General features: G+C 37.5%; 1 protein-coding gene and 1 non-coding gene across 2 annotated transcripts in view; one reads left to right on the top strand and one right to left on the bottom strand.

Moving 5' to 3' along the window:
- MEGF9 (multiple EGF like domains 9) overlaps positions 1 to 26,641 on the bottom strand; it is an 83,865-nt gene that overhangs the window by 51,604 nt on the left and 5,620 nt on the right. The window lies entirely within an intron of this gene.
- Positions 17,899 to 18,029, top strand: LOC117032561 (U6atac minor spliceosomal RNA). Its single transcript, XR_004424752.1, has one exon. It is a non-coding gene; the product is annotated as a U6atac minor spliceosomal RNA (small nuclear RNA).

Below are 26,641 nucleotides of genomic sequence, written 5' to 3' on the forward strand. Positions count from 1 at the left end.
CCTTAAAACCAGATCGTGCTGCTAATTAATCAGCTCTGTGACCTTCAATAAGTCTAAAAGCTCTGAGGTTTAGAATATCAATCTATAAAATGTGGATGAGTCTTGCCATCTATTGATATGAAATACTGAGGTATAAAGTTAACATAACATGTGTATGATCTTTATGCTGAAAACTACAAAACACTGGGGCCAGACCGGTGGCTCAGGTGGTTAGAGCTCCATGCTCCTAACTCTGAAGGCTGCCGGTTCGATTCCCACATGGGCCAGTGGGCTCTCAACCGTGAGATTGCCGGTTCGACTCCCACAAGGGATGGTGGGCTGTGCCCCCTGCAACTAACAACGGCAACTGGACCTGGAGCTGAGATGCGCCCTCCTCAACTAAAACTGAAAGAACAACAACTTGAAGCTGAACAACACCCTCCACAACTAAGATTGAAAGGACAACAACTTGACTTGGAAAAAAGTCCTGGAAGTACACACTGTTCCCCAATAAAGTCCTGATCCCCTTCCCCAATAAAATCTTTAAAACAAACAAACAAACAAACAAAAAAACTGCAAAACACTGATGAAAGAAACCAAAAAGACAAATAAATGGAGACACATACCATAACAACTAGATCTATAGATTCAATGAACCCCAATCAAAATCCCAGCAGGATTTTCTGGTAAATATTCACAAGCTGACTCTAAAATAAATATGAAAAAATAAAGAAACTTGAATAGCCAAAAAAGAACAAAGTTTTGGAGGACTCTCCATAACTGATTTCAAGACTTACTATAAAGCTACAGTAATCAAGACAATGTGCTAGTGGTGAAAGAATAGACACAAAGTCAATGGATCAGAACAGAGAGCAAAGGAATAGACCCTCTCAAATAACATCAACTAATTTTTGACAAGGCGCAAAGGCAATTCAATGGAGAAAGGATAATGTTTTTCAATAAATAGTGTTAGAACAGTTGAACGTCCATATGCAAAAAAATTGAACCTTGACCTAAACTCATAACTTGTACGAAAATTAATTCAAAATAGATCGTAGCCCCATATGTAAAATGTAAAACTATAACACCTCTAGAAGAAAAAATAGGAGAAAATCTGATTGACCTTGGGTTAGGCAAAGAACTTTTAGATATAAATTTTATAAAAGAAAATAAAAATTTATAAATTGGACTTTATTAAAATATTTGTTCTTGAAAAGACTAGTAAGAGAACGTAAACACAGCCACTGACTGGGAGACTATCTGCAAACCAGATTTCTGTCAAAGAACTTGTATAAAGAATATACAAAGAACTCTCTCTCAAATCTCAATAAGAAAATAACACAGTTTAAAAATGTCTGAGCACACATTTCACCAAAGAAAATGTATGTATGGCAAGTAAACACCTGAAAAGATGTTCAAGTCTTTTATTAGGAAAATGCAAGTTAAACCATGTAGACATACTACTACACACCTAATAGGATAGCTAAATTTTAAAAAACTGACAATACCAAGTACTATCAAGGATTCTGGGCAACTAGAACTCACATAAATTGCTGATAGGAATACAGTCTGGCAATTTCTTCTAAAGTTAAATTTACACCTAACGTATGCCCAGTTATTCCATTCCTGGGCATCTACCCAAGAGAAATGAAAACTTATGTTCTCACGTAAGTATTAGTGCATGTTTACAACACTTTTATTCGTAATCACGAAAAGCTGGGAATAACCTAAATGTCCTTCAACTGAAGAATTGTTAAATAAACTGCGGTTCTTTTTAAATCATATATTAATATATTTTTCACATCAGAATCTGTTTCTGATTTATTAAATCCATTCTTGTACCAGTACAATTTTTAAAAAGGTTTTAATAATTGCAGTTTTAGAACATGTTTCACTGATGTATTACTCCTCTTTACATTTTCTTTTAGTTATTCATAGTGATTTATGTTTCCATCTGAACTCTGTTGCCACATTTCCTCCAAAAACGATCTTATTGTAATTTCCCCAATTCCACTTACTCTAAAAGTTAATGTACCATGCTTCCCTGAAAATAAGACCTAGCCGGACCATAAGCTCCAATGCGTCTTTTGGAGCAAAAATTAATATAAGACCTGGTATATATTCTATTCTATTCTATTCTGTTCTATTCTATTCTATTCTATTCTATTCTATTCTATTCTATTCTATTCTATAGACCCAGTCTTATAGTAAAATAAGACCAAGTCTTATATTAATTTTTGTTCCAAAAGACACATTAGAGCTGATTGTCTGGCTAGGTTTTATTTTTGGGGAAACACGGTATTAAGAACTGGTAGCTTTACAATATTCAATTTTCCCATCTATAAGAACTGGTATGCTTCTTCATTTATTCAGTCTTCTTTTATATCTCTTGGTGAAATTTCATAACTAAAAAGCACATGTATATGAGTTTCATACATATCTTGCTGAGATTATGTCTAAATTTCTTATCATTAGTGGTAATGGTTAAAACTATGATCTTTTTTTCCATTATCTCTTCTAGTTAGTATTAGTTAATAATACTTATTAACAGATTTTGGGGGGATATATAGTCATTTTAATAAACTCTCTTTTTATTTCTCATAGTTTTTCCCTTGATTCTTCTGAATAAGGCTTCTATTTTTAAGTTACATGGAGTGAGGTCTTCCCTTGCAGGTCATAGTTCACCTGGCTAACAATAGGTATCATCCTGAGTTTCCTCAACCATAATACTTTGTTAGTAAAATAAAGCAAACCATTTCACACAACCACTTGTCTTAATCCCTGGGCCAGCCTTATTATTAATTATAGTAAAAGCAATTACCACTTACTATTTACCTACAATATCTTAGCTTTTGTCAGACACTGTACTTGCATGAACAGTTAGCTTCACAGCAACCTTGCAACGGTTGTTTATTAATAGGAAAACTAGAACTTAAAGGAGCTAGGTACTTGCCCAAGACCACAGTTACGTGGTTGAGACAGCATTCAAAGCCTGGGTTTATCTTACTCCAATGCCCTTCCTCATTTCATTTAACCACAGAGCTTTCTTCCTTTAAAAGAAGGGAAGGAAAGAAATTGCAAAAAAAAAAAAAGTCAAGAAAAGAAAAAGAAATTCCACTTAGCATTGTTAAATGCAGATTTTTGGGGGGTGGGGGCGGGGATGGAGGCTGGTGTTCGATCTGTTTTCTTTGTAAGCAAGTAACATCGAGTTGAATGATTAACAAACAGTAGGGTAGGGGAGAAAGAGTTGCTCAAGATAGAAAAATCTCAGTTGGAGACTTAAAATACCTCACATTTACGTTTAGCTGGTGAGTCTTAATGTACTGTTCAGAGCCAAAGACACACGCTCATGATTTAATATTTGGGATCTGTTTGTTTTATTTAACTGCATTCTCATAGCTAAAATAATACTGCTAATTAATATACCCAGTATCTCTATAAATTCTGCATATGAACTATGCTAAACTGCCCAACTGCTACCTGAACCTAGGCAAAAATATTTTTCTTTTTGTGCCACTATTTTACCATTTGTATTTTTCAAGGCTTAAAAAAAAAAAAAAACACTAATTTTGCCATCTAACAAGAGTTAATTGTTTACTTTTTGAAAGGGCATTTGATTCTGTCAGGCTCCTTTTAAATTTAGAATGCACTAAAGGAATTAACCAAATACTACCTCTATGGCTTGAAAGAAAAATCTATTCTATCAAATTTTGGATTTATATGAGTTTTACTTACAGCATTTTTCATAGTATCCTTGAGTGTAAGGGGAGATGAAGAAGGGAAGGGAAGGAAATACAGAAAAATGAATTTGAACAACTTAAAATCTGGCTCCAGGCCACAACAGAAAGAGATCGGTCCATGAGGTCCAGGGGCCCGGGTTTCAATACTGCAGCCATTGTTTCTAAGCTCTATGTTCTTAAATTGCATGCCCTCTTTGTAAAGACTTTCCATAAAATAATGCCTAGCATGTGTTCAATTCATTTTAGCTATTATTATTATTCTAAAATACAGAATGTCCAACTTCAGAAAACTGGAGTAATAATATCTCACTTAGGAAGGTGTAAGAATGAGAGAAGACAAGCAAAGGAAATACCTGCGACAAGACCTTTTCCTTCCCCACCCTACCTTTTTATGATAAGCAATCTTTTAGATTGCAAGAATTAAGAACTAAAAGGGATCATCAGAGATTTCTGAACGCACTAAAAGGAATTACCCTAAATCAAGTCATTAATGCTTTAATTTTGTAGCAATAGAACAGAGAAGGTAAGAAAAAGAAGAGAACTTCAATGTCAAGTACTGCCATTTGCTTCTGAGTTTGGGGCTAGATTTGCCTCAGTGTTTCTGTCTACAGACCACAGCTGAGCCACTTCAAGGTTAGAACTATGTATTTGCTCATGGCAATGCCTGGAAAATTAATTCAGAGAAAAGAAGTGCATAGAGAGCAAGAGGAAAGGTCAATTTAAAAATAATATCCTAAGGCACCCAGTGACGTAACCTAGGAACCATTTCCTAATTTTCAAAACAGGTAAGGTTGGTCCCGCATATTATAGTTTACCATTCATCCCCAGACAATTTTTCAACATATTATTAAGTAGATGGTTTGTGGATTACTGGAAACAAATATGTATTTGATCACACAATTATTCCATACCATCCTGGGGAAATTCATGGGCTATACAAGGAAGAGTAAATGGAGAGAAAATCTACTTACATGGTTGTAACAAAGACTGACAGGAAGGAACAGAAGGAAATACCTATTAGAAAGGTATAGTGGGGCTCGGGATTCCTGTCTAAGGAGTTTCTACCTCATCCTACATAACTCTCCAAAAAAGTACCACCTGCTTCAAAATCACCAGGGGAAAACAGCAAAACACTGATTCCTGGATTGCATCCTACACCTACAGAATAGAAATCTCTGGTGGGGGAACTCAGGGAAATGCATTTTTTACAAGCTTCAAAAGTAATTCTGATGCACCCAAAAAGTTTGTTAAGAGAAAAGGAAATACGGAAAATTCTTGAGCAGAGTAAGGATGTGGCCAGAGTTGGTTTCAGAAGTAAAAACAATCAAAAACAAAAATAGCAATAATAATGATTCCAACAGTATCTCTTTCTACTAGTATTTAATTACTGATTACACGACAGGCACTGTTTTATGCGCTTTACATGCATGAACATGAAAAACTTCAAGGAACCTATAAGGTGGCTACCAGGTGATACAGGGGATAAAATAAGGGAATGGAGGCACAGAGAAATGAACTAATTTCCCCAAGGTCAGGTGGCCATAAGGCATCCAGCTGGGATTAGATTACCCTTAGCAGCAGCATGAAGAACGGACTGGGGCGGAGACTGGAGGTGATGGATTTATTGATAAACTCCTGCAGCAGTCTCACAGGAAAACGTGAATTTGGGCAGTGTCAGTTGTAATGCTTCTGCAAACACACAGATACCTGTGTGCGTAGTATACAGTGATAGTAACTCTGTTTGCTTTCGGAACAAATAAACACTGCAAGGTGGAAAATACACCTGTCTGAAGTGCGAAAAGTTTAACAGATTTGGAGTTAAGAGCCAAGTAAAATAGCTGACTTATTCCAAAGGACACTTAAAAGAAGTACTTTCTTCTTTTGGAACTGGAAGTGGGCTATCTTACTTTGTGTTCCCTATCTAATCCTCTTACTCTTCAAAACATGTTGACAAATTCTTCCCACTCTCCTGCCACTCTTCACTATTCAAACACTTACACAGTATAAACACTATTTTAGTTCTTTGCTTTATCATCATGACTAAGCAGTTGGGTAACACTTCAAATTCAAAACTAAGAGCATGAGAGAGAGAAGAAACCCCTCTTCCAAATCCACTGCTCACTCCTGCTCTTGTACACAACATTAGAGGAAACTCATCACCCTCCTAACACACACACACACACACACACACACACACACACACACAGGATACTCAAAAGAAAACTGAAATGCTCAGAAGTGGTCTGAACAGGTTGGGAGGCTTGATTTTTTCTTTTTTTTTCTTTTTAATGAGAATTTGGGAGCACCGAGATGTCAAAGACCTCGTTCAAGTTTGCAAACAATACAAAACACAACCTTCAAACTTCCACTAATCATTGCTAAGGCACTACAGGAAGTAAGTGATCTCAGAAATTCCCAGGGACCAGTGGTCAATAATAAATAAATAAATAATTGTCTCCCTCCTCTACTCCTGAAGTAATAGTCTTAGAGAAGCAAGCGATGGTAGCTAACGTATCTAAGGGAAACACACTCTGGCTAAGTGAAATTTATCTCCACATTACTGGAATTTACCTGTTCTTCCGACTTCACTTCTGATTTCACATATCCCATTCACTACTTTCTGTCCTGTTAAAAGGTAGCACCATACTGTTGGGAAAACAGTGCAACCGCTATGGAAAACAGTATAAAGGTTCCTTGAAAAATTAAGACTAGAACTACCATGTGATCCAGCTTCTGGATGGAAAGCAGGGTCTGGAAGCGAGATTTGTACTGTTCACAGCAACATTAATCACAATAGCCAAGATATGGAAGCAACCCAACTGCAGATCAACGAACAAATGAACACAAAATGTGGGATATACATCCAATGGAATATCATTCCGCCTTAACAAGCAAGGAAATCCTGTCACATGCTACAACATGGATGAAGCTTGAGGTCATTATGTTAAATGAAATCAGCCAGTGACAAAAAGACATGATTCCACTCATATGAGGTATGTAAAGTAGTCAAATTCAGAGAAACAGAGAGTAGAATGGTAATTACCAGGGATTGGGTTGGGAAGGGGGAAAGGAGGAGTTTTGTTTAATGGGAACATTTTTATTTTTATTTATTTTTAAAACTTTTATTTATTTTAAGTGTGTTTTTCCAGGACCCATCAGCTCCAAGTCAAGTAGTTGTTTCAATCTAGTTGTGGAGGGCGCAGCTCATACTGGCCCATGTGGGGATCGAACCAGCAACCTTGCTTCTAAGAGCACCGCGCTCTAACCAATTGAGCTAACTGGCCACCCCAATGGGAACATTTTTAAATGCATGGGACCAGATTCAGGAAAGTGGTTATATCTGAGTAGGGAAAAAAGAAAATGGGATATAGGAGGAACACTTGAAGCTTTAATCATATCTAATACTTTATTTCAAAAAAAAAATCCAAGACAAATGTAGGAGAAAATTCAGATATTACGACGGTGAGAGGTAGTATACAGGGGATGCTCACTACGTTACTTTCTGTACTTTGCTGTAAGTTGATATATTTCATAATTTTTACAAGACATAAGTTTCTTCTCATGAACATTTCTCATTAGTAAATATTATCCTACTGAACCTTGTACTGTATTTACCTACTTGCCCTACCTCGGTTATAGAGGAACAGGTTTTACATCTGACTTATTTCTGGATGCGTCCTCACCCCTCCCCAACACATGCCTACATGGCTCTTTGGGCTCCAGAACAAGGTTAGACAATGCAGAAGTCAGATTTAAATTGCATGATGGTTACCTGAAGCAATAAGATGGGTAAATAGTATCTTTGCCTGGGGCAGCCAAGATGATGGCCTCAAAAAAGGACTACAGGTAAAGTCTGGAAAATGAAAAACAGAAAAGAAAACGAACTGCACAGTGCTGGAAACAGAAGGGTAAAAACACACAAGAAGCACCGCCAAGGGCATGGGTTTATTCATTTACTTGGCAAATATATACTGGCTCACTCTGTGCCAGATACTGCCAAGGTGCTGGGGATGCAGCAGGAAACGAAATACACCCAAATTCATGCCCTCATGCCTCTTACATGTCAGCAGTGGGGAGACGTACAATTAGAAACTTTTGTTAAATATCTAGTATGTTAGGAAATAGTTACATGGCAAAGAAGAAAAGCAATACAGGGAAGGGAAACGAGATTGGGAAGAGGAGGGACCGTGCGCACGCATGCGCGTGCATGTGTGTGCGTGCAAGTTTAGGCAGGACATACAACAGAAGCCTATGGTAAGTATAGGCAAGTGTTTTCCTTTTACGTGTTCTTTACACATGCTTCCAGGCAGATATGGAGGTTTAAAAGGCTCCAAGGAATGTTCTTTTGGATAATTGAATGAATAAATAAATGACTGAATGAATACGACTAGAAGATGGGGAAAGAAACATCAAGAACATGAAAACAGAGAATGCTATGTTTTCTCTTAGATTACTGGAGAAAAGACTTGGCAAAACACATGATCGTTAATTCAATCATTCAACAAATTAGTATTATACCAAAAAATGGGTGGTATAACATCTAGATGCTGGAGACCCAACAAGGTGGAAGAAAGACATGGTCCCTGTCCATATACTGCTTACAGTCTTAGAGCAAGAGAAAAACAAAGCAGCAGCACATGTGCTAAGTACTAAAATGGAAATATGCACACAACGTTATGGTAAAACATGGTATGTGTGTTTGCGAAGGGACAAACACCTCATTTAGACTTTCCAGAGGAAGGATTCTACACGGAGACACAAAGAATAAGGACATTTGGTCAAGCTAAGAGCAGCGGGGAAGAATGCGCCAAACGTGAGGGGGTAGCATGTGTGACGACGGGAAGGTGAGACAGAGCCTTGTGCCCCAGGGAACTGAGTGCAGTGCACTGTGGCTCCAGCACAGAACAGGAGACAGGAGTGGTGGTGACAGGTGAAGGGCTTTCTTAGGGGCAATTGGAGAGCCATGGAAAAATTTTACACGAGAGAATGACACGATCAGATCTACATTTCAGGAAGATATCTCTGACTGCAGGGTAAGAATGGACCGGGAAACAATTAAGGCAAAGAGACCTCTTAGGAGTCTGCCAAGAGCATGCGCAAGTCACTAAGACCACCGGAAATGGATCATTACCTGGGCTGGATGATATATACGCATGTCCTTAAAACTTGGTTTCCGATTATAGCAAAAACAAATATGCATCAGTGAATTATCAATGTCTCTTATCTGGAAGGTAAGGAAATTGTATAAAATCAAAGACCCTAATAAAACAGGCCCATAAAAAACGTGATCCAAGCTGTGCTTCTAACCACTTAACGTCATTATGTTGTTCCGTACAAGAGCACCTCCATTATACATTATGTCAGTATCTGACAACAATTTTCATCCTTTCCTTTCCCAAAACCATGTTTCTACCCATTTTAACAGCTTCTGAAACTTTGAGGCTCATGGGTAAGAACAGCTTTTCCGCGGAATAAACAGACAGACAATGAGTGCAATGTGGCACGAGGCTGCCCACTCAGATACTTTCCAAAGTAGGAGTCCAAGCCGAGCTCCCTCGGTTGGAAAGCCCAGGGGCATAAACATTCCAGATATGTAACTGAACCAGTATCAGAGACTTACCTCATCAGCACTGGCATTTCTGCTGAGTGTTCAGTGGACAGTATACAAAACTTTGGGGAAATTATGAATGGTCCAAGGGCTTAAAAATTGGTAAACGGTAATAAAAAAGGTTGATACACTGGGGTATTTCGTTGACAACACCAGACTGACAATTTAAAACAATTTTACTCACCAACAGAGACCAGGAAGGCTACCGGGTTTTATCAAGGCCCTTTAGAAGTCATACTGTGCATGTCAAGTGTATATTAAAAAAGTATGTGCTGTAGTCAAAGGTGGAACCACTCAAAATGAAAATTATTTGTACGTTAGGGTACATTCTGAAAGACTAATGTTTGGTACTAACTACTTATCAGAGGCAGAATGTTTCACTTAGGTGATGCAATGTCTGAGGCAGCTTCTCTGTCCTTTTTCCTCCTCCAATGTGAGCGGCACGTTCCTAACCAGGTCTGTCAGACACCCAGGGCGCTAGTGAATGGTGGTACAGGCTCTTCAGTGACCGAGCAACCAACATCCTGGGATTTGGAAAAGAACTTTTCACAATGAAAAGCTCCACTAGCAATAGACCATTTGCCTGAGTTGTTTTCATAGCAGCAAATGACCCTCTGCTGGAGACCACAGTGTCCCCTGTACTAGCCCTACTGCCGTCACTGTACAGCTAAAAATTAGGATAGAACAGAGGAGGGGGGAAGTACTTTAAAATTTTAAGGCCACCAAAGATGGGAGAAATTAGGTGGTCAAGGAGAAGAATGTCCTTGTTGTAAAAATAATATAGGCCATAGACATTTAAAAAGACACATAAACAGTAAGTTTCTTGAACTCAAGAAATATTTATGGAATAAAATGTGGTTCAAATGACAAATTTCAGCACAAGTTGTTTGCAGTTAATATGACCACTGAAAAATCATTTCTTTGAGTCAGTTTACTCACATGTAAAAACTGGATGATAATCTGTAACCAATCCTACCCAAACAACTCAAGGAGTCCTTCTACTGCTGGTTTTTATCCTCAGTTGGGCTGTCTAAAGTAGTTAGCAATGTCAGAAACAACATGAAAGCCACTAATTTTCATTACCTCTCTTCAAAGCTGATCAATCAAGTCTCTTTATTTTAAAAAAAGAAGTTATTTCCCCCCGTCATAAAGAAAGCATTTTGCTGACTCTACATTTGATGATACTAAGAAATTGTTGTTCTTTTTTTTTTTTGCTTAGTATGCTAACAACATTACAGCTATTTAAGAAAAATAAAAGAGGCCTTACATTTTAGAAATACATTCTGAAATATTCATAGACAAAATGATAAAATGTCTAGAATTTATTTCAGACTAATGCCGCAGCAAGGTAGCTGCCTGTGGGTATGGGTGAGGCAGGGCTGGCCTGGACGGTTGGCCAGGCAGTTGATAGGGATGAGAGAGGTCATCGCACTATTCTGTTAACCTTTGTATATTTTCAAATTTTTCCATAATGAAAAAGTTTTTAAGTGTATTTATGGTAGTTTCACAGGCATATTTTCTTAGGTTTTTGTTTGTGATTGCAAGGTCATTCACTGATCCCCTGAATAAGAGGTTAGATTTCAAACAGGCATGCTAGGCCAAAGCTCTTCATCAAGATTAACGTGAAGAAGGTAGGTTGGTTTGCATGCATTTTAACAAAATTTCTTAACGTCTGGAAAACAGATGAGTTGCTATTGCAAAGACGATTTTAACAACTAAGATTTTTTGAATTCTACGGCAAGGCCACGGGGCCTAATTGCTAAGGCATCTGACTTCGAATTCTTTCCCTCCGCTTTCACTGTTTTAAGTGCTTTAGCAACATTATCTCGTAACAGTCCTCACGACACTATGAAGTGGGCTGACAGACTCGAGAGGTGAGAGATGGAGCTAGGATCTGAGTCCAGACGATGTGACTTTAGAGTCTGTTCTTCTAACCACCAATGACTGGACGCTTCAAGGGTCAACACTACTGGTTTGGGTAGTGTTGGAAAGAATTCAGAAAAGAGAAGAAGAAAACTACTTTCGGCTTGAAAAATATATACCCATGGCCTTGTCAGGGGAAGCAGTATATATGGTGGGCGGAGAATGGAAAAAATTTGAAGTTAGGTAGTAGATCAAATAATATTGAATTAGAGCTAGTTACCATTCATTATTACATGACCTTGACTAAATTCAACACCTCTCAGTACAGCTTTAATAGTCTCACCAGAGCAACAACAAAATGGTAATTATGTCATGTGAACGATATGTTAACATTTTGCAATACACTATAGGTATATCAAATCATCACCCCATACATCTTAAACTTACAGTGTTATAGTCAATTATATCACTAGAAAGCTGTGGGGGGGGGGGGGGCAGAAACCTCTTATCCTGGGTTTCTTCATCCATACTTTGAAGGTCTGAGGTAAGGATGGAAAGGAAAAATGTATGTAAGGGAATCCAATACGTAAGTATCCTAAAGCATTCGCATACAAGTCTGTTCTTCGTCAGACCGTAAATGCCTGTCACTCCCCATTCTATCCTCAGCTCCTGGCCCAGCACCCAGCACACAGGAGGCGCTTGGGTTTCTTCAGTCTAACAGCAGATCCATTAAGAGGTCCAGCACTAATTGCTGGCTTTATTTGTCAAGTCTATGCGTTATACTAACAAGCAAAATAGGTTTCAAATGTTTGCTTAATAAGAGAGGACAGAAAACTAATTCATGTCCCTCTCCTATTATTATATTATCTTAGCATGTAAGCCCTTTAATCCAAAATTAATGCTGGGAAAAATTTAGAGAGACAGTCAGTGGCTTCTAATTATCTTTGCTGGGGTTCATTTACTCTTTCAGGAGTTCACTGAAATTTCCAGACTGGTCTAAAACACAAACCTTACCATGTCCCTTTAGGGCTCATACTTCTTCATTGCTTTTAGAATAAACTTCTGAGCATGACATACAAAGCCCCTCATTATCTCACAATTGCTGAGAGTTCCAGCTTTAAGGTCCACCATTCCCTGCTCTACCCTCACATGTCCTCTCCTCCCCTACTCAGGGCACTCAGGGCTTCAGCTTCCTGAACAGTCTGTATGCATGCTTTCCTCCCTCTGCACTTTTTCACATGCTACTTCCTTTTCCCAGAGTGTCCGAGTCTCCCTCCTCCACCTTAAAGCTCAGCTCAGAGAAAACTTCCTCCCAAAAGCCTTCTCTGACATCATCCCTCACACACACTCCCCAGAAGTGTGGGTGAGGAGTCTCCTCTCTGTTCTTGTAGTATGTGCGCTCCACTGTGATGGAACTTATTCTCTAGTCTGATTTTCTGTGTCCTCCACTATGTTCTCAAGGACAGAAACCATATCTTATTTGTCTATGCAGCATCTCTCTAGCCTAGCATGAGATACACAGTAGGTGATTAACAAAGATCTGATAAACAAATAAAGGAAGCTTAATTTAACATGGAAAGCCCAGTGCAAACTTATTGACAAAAGCATCCCCTTTTTCCTATTACTTAAGTAAAAATGAATACAAAGTGAATCATCTTAGTGAAACACAGTTGAAAGCCAGTTTGAACATGGCAAGATAATAAAATATCAGGTGAAAAGAGGATCTGAAATCTTGTCTGGTTAAAAAAAAAAGAGAGAGAGAGAAGAAGAAAAAGCAAAAAGATTGGTTAAGCAATAAGGAAATACAAAGTAATAGCTTCCTGACATTTGTGGCTTTAGTCCCTGAAAACTATTTAATCACTGATTGTAAGAGTGTGTACTTCTAAATGAGTGGTCTGTTATGTGAGATTATCAACTAAAATAAATATAGCAAAGAGAAATCCTTACTGTCTGATAAACTGTTAAAAGACTTGTTGTTAACAAGAAAGATCATATGCTAACAAAAATAATTCTCTAAAACAGTAAGTTTAAGTAAACTTTTTTTTTTTTGCAGCAATTGTCTGGAGTCCATTTGGAATTTCTCAACAGAAGATTTATGCACAAGTTAAATAATGATTAATAAACACAAAAGTACTAAGTTGCAAAGTTTTTGTAGCAACTCAATATCATTATTTGAGATTGTCTACTTCTGACAAACTTGTGTGTCACCTTTTACACTAACTGAAATGGTCCTAAGTTTATGGAATTATGCAATTTGCCTTTAAATGCCATCCTAGTTAATGTATAAAATTACTTATCTGACTATAACAGATATATAAGTCTTCTGTTCTGGAAACCAATCCACTGTACAGATCAATTAGGCTAACAAAAAAAATGAAAGTGAAATTAAAATGGACAGTTATAGTAGTATGTAAGGATATACTCTGGTCTTTCAGGTAAAGTGCATACATTCTACTACAAATCCAAAGAATCAAGAGGAAAGCCAATGAGGGTGGTAAACAGACCTATGGAATAGACAGAAAAATAGTGACTACAAATTAGAAAAGAGAGTGAAGGTGTCAAGGGGGAAAAGATGTATTAAAATTAACAACAGTGGTTAAAAGGATATAATAGAGCACACTAAACTCAATCTACTTTTAGCATGTTAATTTGCTATGATAGAAAGAGCTTCAAAAGTAAGACAGATTTGGGTTTGAGTCTCAAGTAACTAGTACTTCCCAGCTATGTAACAATTGAGTAAACAATTTACCTTCATCTCAGACTCTGGTTCTCTGTAAAACAGGGTAACACTACTAATTCAGAATTGAAAGGATTAGAGGTAGTGAAGAATCAAAAAGATTAGAAGTAGTTGAAAGTAAATAGGTATTCAAAACAAATAACACAAAGAACAGCTAACATTTAGAAAGTCTACTTATGCCAGGCATTCTAAGTACTTCACACATTATATCATTTAATCCTAATAATAACCCTGGGAGGTAGACGCTCTTATTATGCCCATTTTACAGATGAGAAAATTAAGGCACAGTCCAAGGTCACACAGCTAGTAAGTGGTTGGGAAAAAGATTCAAATCTAGGCAGTCTGGCTCCAGAGATAATAGTTATCACTAATAATAATTCTTTGGTTAGCATGAACACAAGTTTCTTCCAGCTTGATAATTGTGCTTGTGCTCCCTCCAAAAAGCTAACCTTTAAAAGCTACAGAACTCTGATCTGTAGTACATCTCTGCTACTCCACTGCCTTTGTACAAATAATTTCACAATTATGGGCCTTCATTTCCTCATTTCTTCAAAGTAAAATGCTACTGCCCTAGGTTATTATACTTTTTAAAACAGGATACAAGACAATTTACCCAACAGCCTTTTCTTCTCAGGATAGATATAATCTCAGGATATAGCTGGTTATACAAAAGGGAACACAAAAAAGTTTGACGTCAACAGGTATGGTACTTGAGGCCATTTTTGTGGCCAGTGACTAGAGTGGTTACGTCTGGGAAAGAATTCCAAATTGCCCTTTTCTGGTTATGCTTCTGGGTAGAAGGAAGAGGTAATCAGACATGAGCAAGGCAGTTTCTGGCCTAGTATGGGTCTAGTTGGAAAGTATTACATAGTGCTTTAAATCTGCCATTCACAATCAAAGATCTTTCTGACAGTGTCATTCTCAGAGATAATTTACCATTTAGGAGAACACATTTATTCAATAAATACTGAGGTCCTACTACATGCCAGGAATTAATCTAGGTGCTAGGGATACTGTGGTTATAAAAAAGAGAGAGAGAGACAGAGACAAAAATCCCTGCCCTTATGGAACTTACATTCTAGTGGTGGTGGAGGGGGAGGACGTACGTGGGGGGAACGTACGTGGAGGGGGGAGGACGTACGTGGAGGGGGAACGTACGTGGAGGGGGAGGACGTACGTGGAGGGGGAGGACGTACGTGGAGGGGGAGACGTACGTGGAGGGGGAGGACGTACGTGGAGGAGGGAGGACGTACGTGGAGGGGGGAGGACGTACGTGGAGAGGGGAGGACGTATGCCTCGACTCAGGGCAGCTATTTACTGAGTACTCACTCTGTGCTGGACACTGTCCTAGGTAGATGCTCAAGGGTACACACGTGAGTGAGACAGTGCCAGTAAGCTACTTGAGAACAAGGTACAGATGAGTCGGTTACAGACACCAATAATACTTAAAACAAGAACCTTAAAAAGCAAGTCATCAAAAAACACAAGGTGTACAGGAATGTTAGAATACACAAGGTACGGTAATAGAGAAGGCTGCATGGATGTTTTCCAAGCTCAGAACGTTTGTCAGGTGAAAGAAAGGGAGGTGGTGGGCATCTGTCATTCTTTCTGGCAGCCTTGCATCATCGTCCAATTTCCTGCTATTTCAGAATTCCTTCCTATTTGGGGGAATTCTCAATCTTGTAAGCCTTGCTATCCCACCACACACGTTCAGAGTGCCAGATTGTGTTTTTTCCTGCTTTCCCCGCATCCAGGGCATGGGCAAGTGACTGAGGCTCTGACTGTCACATGCATCCTCACCTGGCTTGTGAAGAACAACTAATGACTCAAAGGAATGAGCGCGAGGCTCTGGTGGCAGAGGGGAAGATGACCGCAGTATGACAAGTGGCAGCAGAGTGTTATGGCAGCCAGGACCCGGTGTTCGCCGTGTTGGCACTGCACGCTATTGCCTCTCATGCGCACTGGTGGCATGTTCAGTGAACCTCTCTTGGACACGACAGACCATCATCTCTAGCACCATGTCCTGAATTTGGCTTCCCCGGGGAGTCTGTGAACGCTTCCATATCCTTTTAAAAATTCCATTTCTGATTAAATAAATAGGCATTGGTTTCTGTGGCTTACAATTAAGGCCCTTATGAAAACTGAACAGAAGAGCACTCCAGGCAGAGGGAACAGCATAAGCAAAGTATCTGGAGGCCAGTTAGCTTAGGGATTCAGAGAGGAGGCTCTGAGGCTACACAGACCTGAATTTGAATCAAGGTTCTACACGTGACCAGCTGTGAGGCCTCACTCAGTGCGAACTCCCAAAGCCTCAATTTCTGCTTAGTAAAGTGGGGATAATACATATTTCTTATTAGGTTCTTTGAAAATTAAACAAGGTCATGATAATTTATTTAAAGCTCTTAGTATCTGACACAGATGATTGCTTCATTAATAATAATAGTAAGCATAGTATTTTTTGGGGGGGAAATACAAGCAATTTGATTCTGCTGGAGTTTAGAGCATAAGGAGAAGGGTAGTAGGAAATGATTACAGAGTCAGTTTATGGAGACATTTTAAGTCATATTAAGAAACTTAAGCATTATGGGCTGGAATCACTTATGTGATTAAATTGGAGAATTATACTGAAGTATAATTATCATCTTAAATTATTAACTAGGAGAATATGACCAAGTTTTGCATTGTACATGTATTCTTCACAGCTATAGTTGTATAATTCAACCCGACCACTGCACTTGTACACTTGCTGATGTTCCTGTCCAGTCCTGATACCATATAATCTGAAGCTATTTAATTATGTCAACACAAATCCTCCAAAATTGTGTATGTCTTCTGTCAATATGGTTTGCAATTGGATCAGAAGTAGCTGGGTCTATACTTAAAATAATAGTTTCTCCTTTGATCTGAGAGACAACGAACCTTTGAGTGACGAGGGAAGTTTACAAAATGGGCAGGGGGAGTGCCTCCTCAGGTGACTGGCAGACTGTGAATTACATCTGCAAGTCTGAGGTTCCTCCATGACTTTGATGACATTAAATATCGCCTGCTACTTTTTACAACATATTCTAGTGCACCAGCATCTTGCTCTCGAGTCCATATTAAGATAAAGATGAAAGTTTTATGGTCAAGGCAAGAACAATCAATACTAGCATTTTGCAGTGAGTGCGATTTCTTGCCAAATGCTAATAAGCATTACATTGGCTCTGTCAGCACCAATCCTTCCAGCGCTGAGTACACTGCCTCATAGTTACTGTTCAGTTCTGCTTACATTTATCATGCTCGTCTACCTGTTAGTCTCGTCTAATCTCCACCATTATCTCCTCTCCCCACTTCCACTACACAGCCATAGCCACCTCTGAGAAACACTTTGATCTGATTTTGATTTTCACAGTAGCTATTGAAATCCAATCTAAGTCACTGTGTAATTCAGAGCGAGTGCTGAGAAGGACAATGTATGGGCTTGCTGGGGGCGGCTAAGGAAAGTGATAAAAACAGAACCCAAAATGTGCTTTGTAACCACCGCCTGCTTTATTTCATTTTCTGCTAGTCCCATCTGCTTTGGCAACGCAGCACAGTTTAGTCAAAAGGAAAAAAGAGCACAGACTTGTAAGCCAGACAGAGCTGGGTTTGGATTCTAGGTCAACACTTAAGAACCCTATTAGGTTGGTCCGATGATCCTCAGGTTACAGCTGATGGTATAGAAGCCCAGGGAGATTACATGACTTGCACTGTGGATCTGCATGTTGTCTTGGGCAGGCTTTCAAAACTATCAATGTGTAACCAATATAAAATTGAGCGGTCATGACTTCCTATAGGCCAGTCTTACTTTCACTTTACTGGCTCATTTGTGGTTCAAGCTTGATACCTACAAAAGATCCCAGAGGAGTATACATCTGCCAGAAATGGACAATGGCTGTTTCAGGGATTCCTGGAGTCCTATCTCTGTGTTTGCTTTTTGAAAATACCTTCCAGTGTTGCATGAAAGGAGAGAAGTTGAGCACTCCCCTTGACAAGGATGGGAGAGACTCTAGGGCCTGACAACACACAGAACCAACAGTTAAGGCACTGCCACCTACTTTGTGGCCTCTGACCATCGTTTTTGAGACCAAAGGGGTGGTTACCAGAAGGGCGGGGGTGGGGTATGGGTGAAAAAGGGAAGGGGAACATAATAATATAGTGTGATACGTTTTCACGGTAACAGGTGATTACTAGAATTAGTGGGGTGTTCGCATTGTAAGGTATAAAAATGTCAAATCACTATCTTGCACACCTGGAACTACTATAACCAATATACTATCATACATCAACCATACTTGAATTAAAAATTTCTGAGAAAAGAAAATAGCTTCCATTGAGTTCAGTTCTGAGCAGGACCATCACTGTTGTACGTGCAATGAGTCTTATAGGATAATTCTAGCTGGACCTGGACCCTCTGAAAGGACAGGATATGGTCGAGCACATTGGTCCTGCTCTGTATCTGAGAACCACCTGTTAGAAAACACTGACCTCTGACAATGTGCAATCTTCCTGGTTACCAATGAACCACTCTACAGATTGTGTTGAGGAAGCTGGTAAATTAATCTAGAATTCATCAAGTTTTCTCTACTGTTTTGCAAACACTGTGAATAGGTAATAAAAACTATTAATAATAATGATAGCTAATTCTGAGTATTTACTATGTGCTGATTACTAATCTATGTGCTGATTATTAAGCAGTTCTGAGGTGTTTTACATGCATTAATAATTTAAGCCTCTCTTAATAACACTATGGTTCACTACTGCTCTGATTTAAAAGTTATAGCCTTTTCTTCACAAATCTCAGAGAATAGAGATCACTGGGTAAGGCAGATAACAGTTTCCTGAAGGTCAGAGTCACATTCTGTATATTTAGTATATTTTTTAGCGCAGCACCCAGGCCTTTTCTGGCAATGCAGGAGCTGGGCAGATGGGCACCTTGACCTCTCTCGTCACAAAATTGAAAATACTAAATGCCTGGCTTGGTTCCATACTGTTTTGGGTTTTCAGGGCCCACTTGAACCCAAGAAAAAGCATGCTTGTTCTGGAACAGACACAAGAAAAATAGTCACTGGTTTGGTTCTGTCAAAGAGTACCAAGTCTCAAGTAAAACATCGTATGGAGTCTGAGATCTCTATTCAAAATAGACTTATGGTCTTTTTGGTGACATGACAAATAATTTAAATGTGGTGATTTTTCCCCCCATTTTGATCTGTCATATACTTGACTTCAGAAGAGTGCTAAATCCAATCCACACCTCTGTTTTCATAACAAATAAGTGACCTCATTTATTGCTGTGAGAAATGGAGCAATGTATGCAGTAATAAAACATTAAACTCAGTCAGTGACTAAAAGGCTTTATGGTATAGTTTTTTTCTGTAACTATTAGGAGGCACCTAATATACTAGTAACTTGAACATAATAAGCACTCAGACTTTGATCATTTAAATTATAGTAATAGCACCAATAGAACTATGTTCAATTTTATTTAAAAAGTGTCCTGTTTCACAATGTTAAAATATTTGAAATATATTGTGTCAAAGACCAATTTTTTTTTAATTAAAGTTTATTGGGGTGACAATGGTTAGTAAAGTTACACAGGTTTCAGATGTATTACAATTCGGTAATACATCATCTATATATCACATTGTGTATTTCAAAGCACTACATCCAAACAGAATTATCTCAATGGTAGGGAGGGGGAAATAATAAGGATTGATGTGAAAAACAAAATCCTGTAGTTACCACTAAAATGTTAACTTTAGTTATCTTTGGGTTCCTTTTTTGGTCTTTACATTTCTTTATATTTTCTAAAATGAATATGTATTTTTTTATAATCATAAAAAAAGATTAAGTATAATCCACTCTAAAGAGATCAATTAAAAATAATATTAAACAGAAATAGTCGCAGAGATATAGAGGAAAAACTGATGGTCGCTAGAAAGGAGGGGGGTGGGGATGAGGGAGAAGGGGAAGGGATCAGACAGCATAAATTGGTAACTACAATATTGCCGAGGGGAAATGAAAGACAGTTTGGAGAATATAATCAATAATGTAAAGATTTTGTGAGGTGTCAGACGGGCACTTGTCTTATTAGGGAGACCACGTCATGGATGGTTTAGATGCTTGACCACTGCACTGTATACCTGAAGCTGAATAATACTGTATGTCAACTATAATTTAATATATATAGTCACGGGATATGGAGTATAGCACAGGGAATAGAGTCAATAGAATTGTAATAGATATACACAATGTCAGAGGGGCAATAGATTGGCGGAGCGGGGGCTATCACTTTGTGAGGGGTGAAATGTCTAACCATTGCATTGTTTTGTACACCTGAAACTAATAAAAAAGAGAGAGAGAAGAAAGATCTATAAAAGCACAACTTATTTATTTTAAGAGTTTTATATGAGATAAGTATTATTTTATTTTCTCAAGGTAGTACAGGAAGAAAAGTAATATTGAAGGATCCCAAATCTTTGGAAAATACCATAACATAACTGTCTATAACTGTACAAGTATGTTAACTGCAAAATAGCGTAAAAATATTTTTGCATAAAGAAGCCACCTGTAAATGCATGTGTTTACTTCTTTGTTGTGTTTAATCAAAAGCTATCTTGTTCACATTACATTGTAACTTATATAAACCATGTAATCAGGAAAGAACACCAGAAAACTGTTCGAATTCTTTAAAGCCTTTGTGTTTGACAAAAGTCTACCATAATTTACACATGTAACTTCTCAAAAACCTTGGGAGGCTGGAAGTCATAGGCTTCATTTCACAGTTAGAGAAACTACGTCACAGAGACATTTTTAAAAATGTGCTCAAGAACTCACAAAGTGAATGGGAATAAAGACAGGAATATAGTTCTTCTGACTGCTATTCCACTGATTAGCTGGACCATTCAGCTCTGCCTTTGTGGACAAGTTGAAGCAACAAACTAACTTAAAAACTAAAACCAGTTGAACAGGGTAGGTTTGCAGGCAATATACCAACAATTCAGTATAATAATACCCAACAGCTAGGTTGCTTTGTGTTTTTGCTACGCTTTATAACTATTCATTAACCCACACATCAATGGATGGTGGGGCCACGTGGTTAATGGAGTTAGTTCATATAGAATGGATACACGGATTTTAATGACTATGAAGTCAAATGAGAAAACTACAGTAGAAAAAGCCCAATGTATTCCTCTAATCAAGCCTCAATAAACAATAAAAGAGGATAAATATGTTGGAATACCAAGCATCCCCTCCTATTCGCCATAATCTCCATTAACCCTCCCCAAACTACCACTACCTCCCTACAAAATGATAGACAAGACTGAAGAGAACCTGAAAGCTACTCAGTTCATCCAATTTCCTTCAGAGAGGCCAACATCTAAGCTTTTCCTACTGTGTTTCCCCGAAAATAAGACCTAACCGGAACATAAGCCCTAGCATGATTTTTCAGGATGACATCCCCTGAACATAAGCCCTAATGTGTCTTTTGGAACAAAAATTAATATAAGACCCAATCTTATGTTGGGGGAAACACAGTATCAGGTTGGTGCAAAAGTAACTGCAGCTTTTGCAATTGTTTTTAACCTTTTAAACCGCAATTACTTTTGCACAAACCTAACAATATATTTTTAAAGGGATTTCACCTTTAAAAACCATTTCCAAAATTGAAATGGTCATAGATAATATGTTCTCCTTACAGTTAACAATGCTACTCCTAACCTCTTTTTCTTTTTTTTTTTTTTTGCTCACATACATAAAGTAAAAGCACTTGCTTTTTAAAAATAAATAATAAAAATGTAGTAAGATCCCTGATAATATGCCAGTTTCTAGGAAGCATGCAAGATTGAAACAAAGGTTTCCAAAATCAGTTAACTAAAGAGTCTAAACTTTAGTAAATAAAGGTTATTTAACATTCTCCAGCCAGGCTGAAAACATTCCTACTCCTTATCATTTTCCCTATGACTAGTCAGAATACATTCCATTTTCCAATTGAATAAATTTCCCCCTCCCTCAGAGCCTAGCTGTCTTCCTGGCAAGGATATCATATAGAACAGCTGTTATATTACCAGTATAAAAGCAATCCCATCTGATCTAATTGCAAAACATATGGACAGACTGAAACCAAACTTTTCAGAGTTCTGTATCTTTAAAGGAAGAACTAATCAAAGATCTTCAATTGGTAAAGGCTGTGAACAATGCCATGAATTCAAATTTTGCACAATTTAAACAAGATCTATTTCAATAAGCTACTTTAATTTTTCAGCACATGCTTTAAATTCCCTAGACAGAACCAGCTCTGTTTTAGTCTCTTTTAAGATCTTAGTTAAACCTCTCCTAATGGTACCAAATCTTAGACACGTCATCCTCCTGTATGTTTAAGATTTGTCAGGCCTCAGGAAAATTTCCTCTCTTGGGCAGTGTCTTCAGCAATCTCCTTTTTTCAGAACCACAACTCACAGAGATTAAGTAAATATCTCTGATGCAAATCAAAATTGCTGAATCAGTGGCAGAAATTATAGACAAGTGGCCGTTGGTAATATCACCTAACGATCTCATGTAAGTAAAGACTTACCAAGTTTATCACAAGTTTTTATTCATTGTTTTCATTTCATTCATTTATTTTTATGACTATAAAATTGAAATTGGATATATTAATTAAAAAATTTTGGAAAATTCAGAAAAACACAATGAAGGCAATTAAAATGACCCATAATCCCATTATTTAGCTTTAGCCATTTAACATTGGTATAGTTCTCTCCTCCTATGTATATTGTTACTAAACGTAATATAAGCATTTTAATGCCCGAATAGTGCAGATTACCATAATTTCTTTATCATAGGATTTTAGAGTAGAAGAATTTCTATTTCAAAAGTCTTTACCAAAAGAAACTCAGTATATAAACCAGATGAAAATGTAGTCGATTAAAGTGTGATGGGGGGGTGAGGGTTGGGGGTGGAGGGCCCAGAACTAGACCCATGTGGCCTCCATATTCCCTATTCTGGTTCCCAAACACACCTGAGGAACCCAAGGTGCCCAAATAATAGTTTAAAAACCACAAATCTAGTCTAATGCTCTCAGATGAAATTTCCTGTCTAAGATCACAGAACTGGTAAAAGAACGAAGAAAGAACTTAGGGTCCCATGTCTTACAGACAAGTGCTCAGCTTTCTCAACGTAGCTACGCTTTCTATAAAAGTCATCAGATGTTCATTTGTCATTGCTGTTCTTCCTTTAACTGAGAAAAAAGGAAAGGACAAAGTTATGTAACAAAAAAAATGAATAATGAATGTAATTTGCTAGATCTCAAAGAACTTCCCTTGCCCTAAGTAGTAAAGAGGAAAAAGAGAAAAGGTCACCTCTAACCTAAGAAACAAGGTCATGTGATTAAACTATTTTCCTTAAGAATACACTGCAGTTGTACTATAGCTACAAACCATTCATTCTTCTTCACTCATTCAATCATCAAATATTTATTGAGAATCTATTTTGGCCTGGACCCTGGGAATACAATTGTGAACAAAACAAACGGAAGTCCCTGCCCTTACGGAGTTTATAAACCTGGTTTATAAACCTGGTCGGTTTGAGCAAGCTACTTCACATTCCTGAATCTGAGTGTTTGCCATCCATAAAGTAAGGATGAAAATATTTAACTACTGCATTGTTTAAGAATTAAATAACATGAAGTATGTTTTTTAAAAATCCTGGTAAGGAACTAGGCATGTAACATGTGTTCAATTAACATTAATTACCTTGCCTATCAAAGTATTAAACATTAGATTAGAAATGAGACATGAGAGAGTACCACTTCTCTTTGCTACTGACACTGATATGAGGCGATACAACTGGAAGAGTACGTTAAGATCATTTCGAACAGATTCCTGTACTAGGAAAGAAGTAAATCCTATTTCAGTCTGAAGAAATGAGGTTTTTCTCACACGCCCTCCCAGTCAAGTTCTGCAGTTCACCTAGTTCCCCTTTGTTATCTCCATCACCATTTACTTTCAATTACTACTGGGCTCCTTCCATAACATTCAGCCCAACATGGTGCCTAGAAAATAGAAGGAAGTAATCCTCTTCTCCAAATACCATTTTCCCATCCTGTAAATATGGGCAGCAGTAGCAAACCAGTCAAAGATTGACATTCAACAAAGTAAACTTAAAAGACAACAGTTTGAAATCCAAAATATCAAATGTGAAACCCACCAAAACCCTATAAAGATTTTGTCAATATTCACCAATAAAAGTACCAACAGAGGACAGAAGCTAAGCCTTTATTTATTCATATAATATCCAGAAATTATGGATGTCAGTCTTGGAGATTCTAAGAGTACCTTAGAAACCATAAAACACTGCATACTTGTTAATTACTAGAAGCACTCTGTTCACTATTAACTTTAATTAGATTTCTACAGGGGAAATTCTGTCATTCAAAAGATCAAACATTTGTTTCTCAAACTAAATTAAACCTTTTATACTGGTATGCAGCCCCAATCCACCTACCCCCAAAAAAACCCAGCTCATGTAATTCATATATAGAAAAAGAAATTTGCCGCTTATTCAAAGTACTCATTTTTTTTTTGAGACAAATAATTTCTGTTATGACAGTTTTTTCTGTATTTTTCTTCAGGAGAAGAGAAAAGAAAAAAAAAAAAAGCTGGGCAATAAAGATCCAGAGCAAAACCAAAATCTTTTCTCTCACTTTTTTCAGAAAGAGAGAATTACAGTAATAGCATGTCGTGAATGTTATATAAATGATGACATATTCTTATCAAGGGGGCTTAATAATCTAAATTAAATAGACTAAAAACAAATTCAAAGGAAAAAAGTCAAAGTCACAGAGAAAGACAGGTTTTGTTCTGAGTGCAAAGTGTTCAGCCCCGTGCACCCTGTTACCAGGACACCTTCAAGGACCTTTTGTTCCTCTAGAAAGACGTCTTGGAAGAACTGGGCTTTGAGGAGGCTCTGAAGGAGGACAAAGTGGTAAATTGTTAAATAGAGAGAATAATTTGGTTCCTTCAAGAACTTGAAAGAATGGATGAGGCTAAGAATAAGAGACAAGAGCGAGAGGAACATACAGGAGTTTAAAGTGAAAAAAATAAATGAGCAAGGGGAACAGAAGTAAGATTCTTTTTTTTTTCTTTTTTTTTTTAAGATTCTTTTTGATGAAGAAAAAGTAATAGGGAAAGATTTCTCCTGACAATAATAATTAACTGTGAAACAGTGGCATTACCAGAGGAATGAGTTTGACACAAATTTATCACGTGTACTACATCTAAAAGGATAATTATTGTGAGTAAACCTTTACTGTGATCCAAATACGTATGTATCCAGACATAATCTTTATCTTTTTCATCATAATTTTTTTAAATCTCCCTTTAAAGTTTACCAGTGTAATTAGGGTATCTGGGTTTCTAGTAAAAAACAGATAAACCAAAATGTATTCTTCAAAAAAGACGAAGTGACCACAGAAGAGGTGCCTGTAGCATAATCTCAACTTGAGTAACAAAGATTTTTATATCATATCTAAGGAAGACAAACAAAAATCAAGATCAAGGCAAAAAGCATATTAAAGCTATTTATAACTAAAAATATCATCTAACACTGTCTTTCAGCCAAACAAGATCTTATATTTCTTTTCTCTTCTGATTAAGTGCCCTAGAGCAATAATCTCTCTACCCACAATTTACCCATTAGGAAAAAACAGCACCATGATACTTTTCTTCCATTCTTTTCATAAGGGTGCCAGCACGTCTGGGAGTTAATATATACATGTTTAGGAATGCTGAGATGAAAAGTAATACGCACTTTAATTTTATGGGTCTTTTAAAAAAATCAAGATAAAAAGACCTAGTCAGATCATTTCAATGTGCAAATTTTCAGTTAGCCAGAAGGCTTCCTGGAGACATAATTCAAAAGATTTGAAACTAATGTTCTAGAGTTTAACTATGCTGTTCCAGAAACTAATCAGACTAAGGAATTGCTACAGAAAGCTAGGCACTTGACAACACCAGGAATAAGATATAGTGAATTTGAGAAGTCCCTGGGCCAGGACTTAAAAAGACTACAGTCAAATTATTCTCTATTACAGACCATATTAGAACCATATCAAAGGCAGAATTAGAGTTATAATTTCAAATCACAGTTGTAAAACATTGTGAAACAGAAAGTTTAAAGAGGTAAATGAATAGTACACAATAGAATGAAGGGAATAAATGCCAAAGAACAGTAGAAATCTTTTCAGATTAGTATCCAAGAACCAATACTTTTCACAAAATGGTTTCCTTCTCTTCTCTACTATGCAACTACTTCATTAAATGCCAATAATAGAGATTCTGGAACCAGAACTACTGGGTTTGAATCCAGGCTCTGCCACAGCTGGGCTTCTCTGAGCTTCAGTTTCCTTGTCTATAAAATGAGGATAATAATAAATTGATGACACATAACTGTTGCGAGAATAAAAAAGTTCATATATATTTAATGCACTTTAGAAAATTGCCTGGAACACAGTACATACTACTGTGTTTCCCCAAAAATAAGACCTAACCCGACCATCAGCTCTAATGCATCTTTTGGAGCAAAAATTAATATAAGACCCGGTATTACATTACATTATACCTGGTATTGTATTATATTATATCATATTATACCCGGTCTTATATAAGACCCGGTCTTACATTATATTAAAATAAGACC

Source organism: Rhinolophus ferrumequinum, chromosome 12, assembly GCF_004115265.2.
Source record: "Rhinolophus ferrumequinum isolate MPI-CBG mRhiFer1 chromosome 12, mRhiFer1_v1.p, whole genome shotgun sequence".
Taxonomy (NCBI): Eukaryota; Metazoa; Chordata; class Mammalia; order Chiroptera; family Rhinolophidae; genus Rhinolophus; species Rhinolophus ferrumequinum.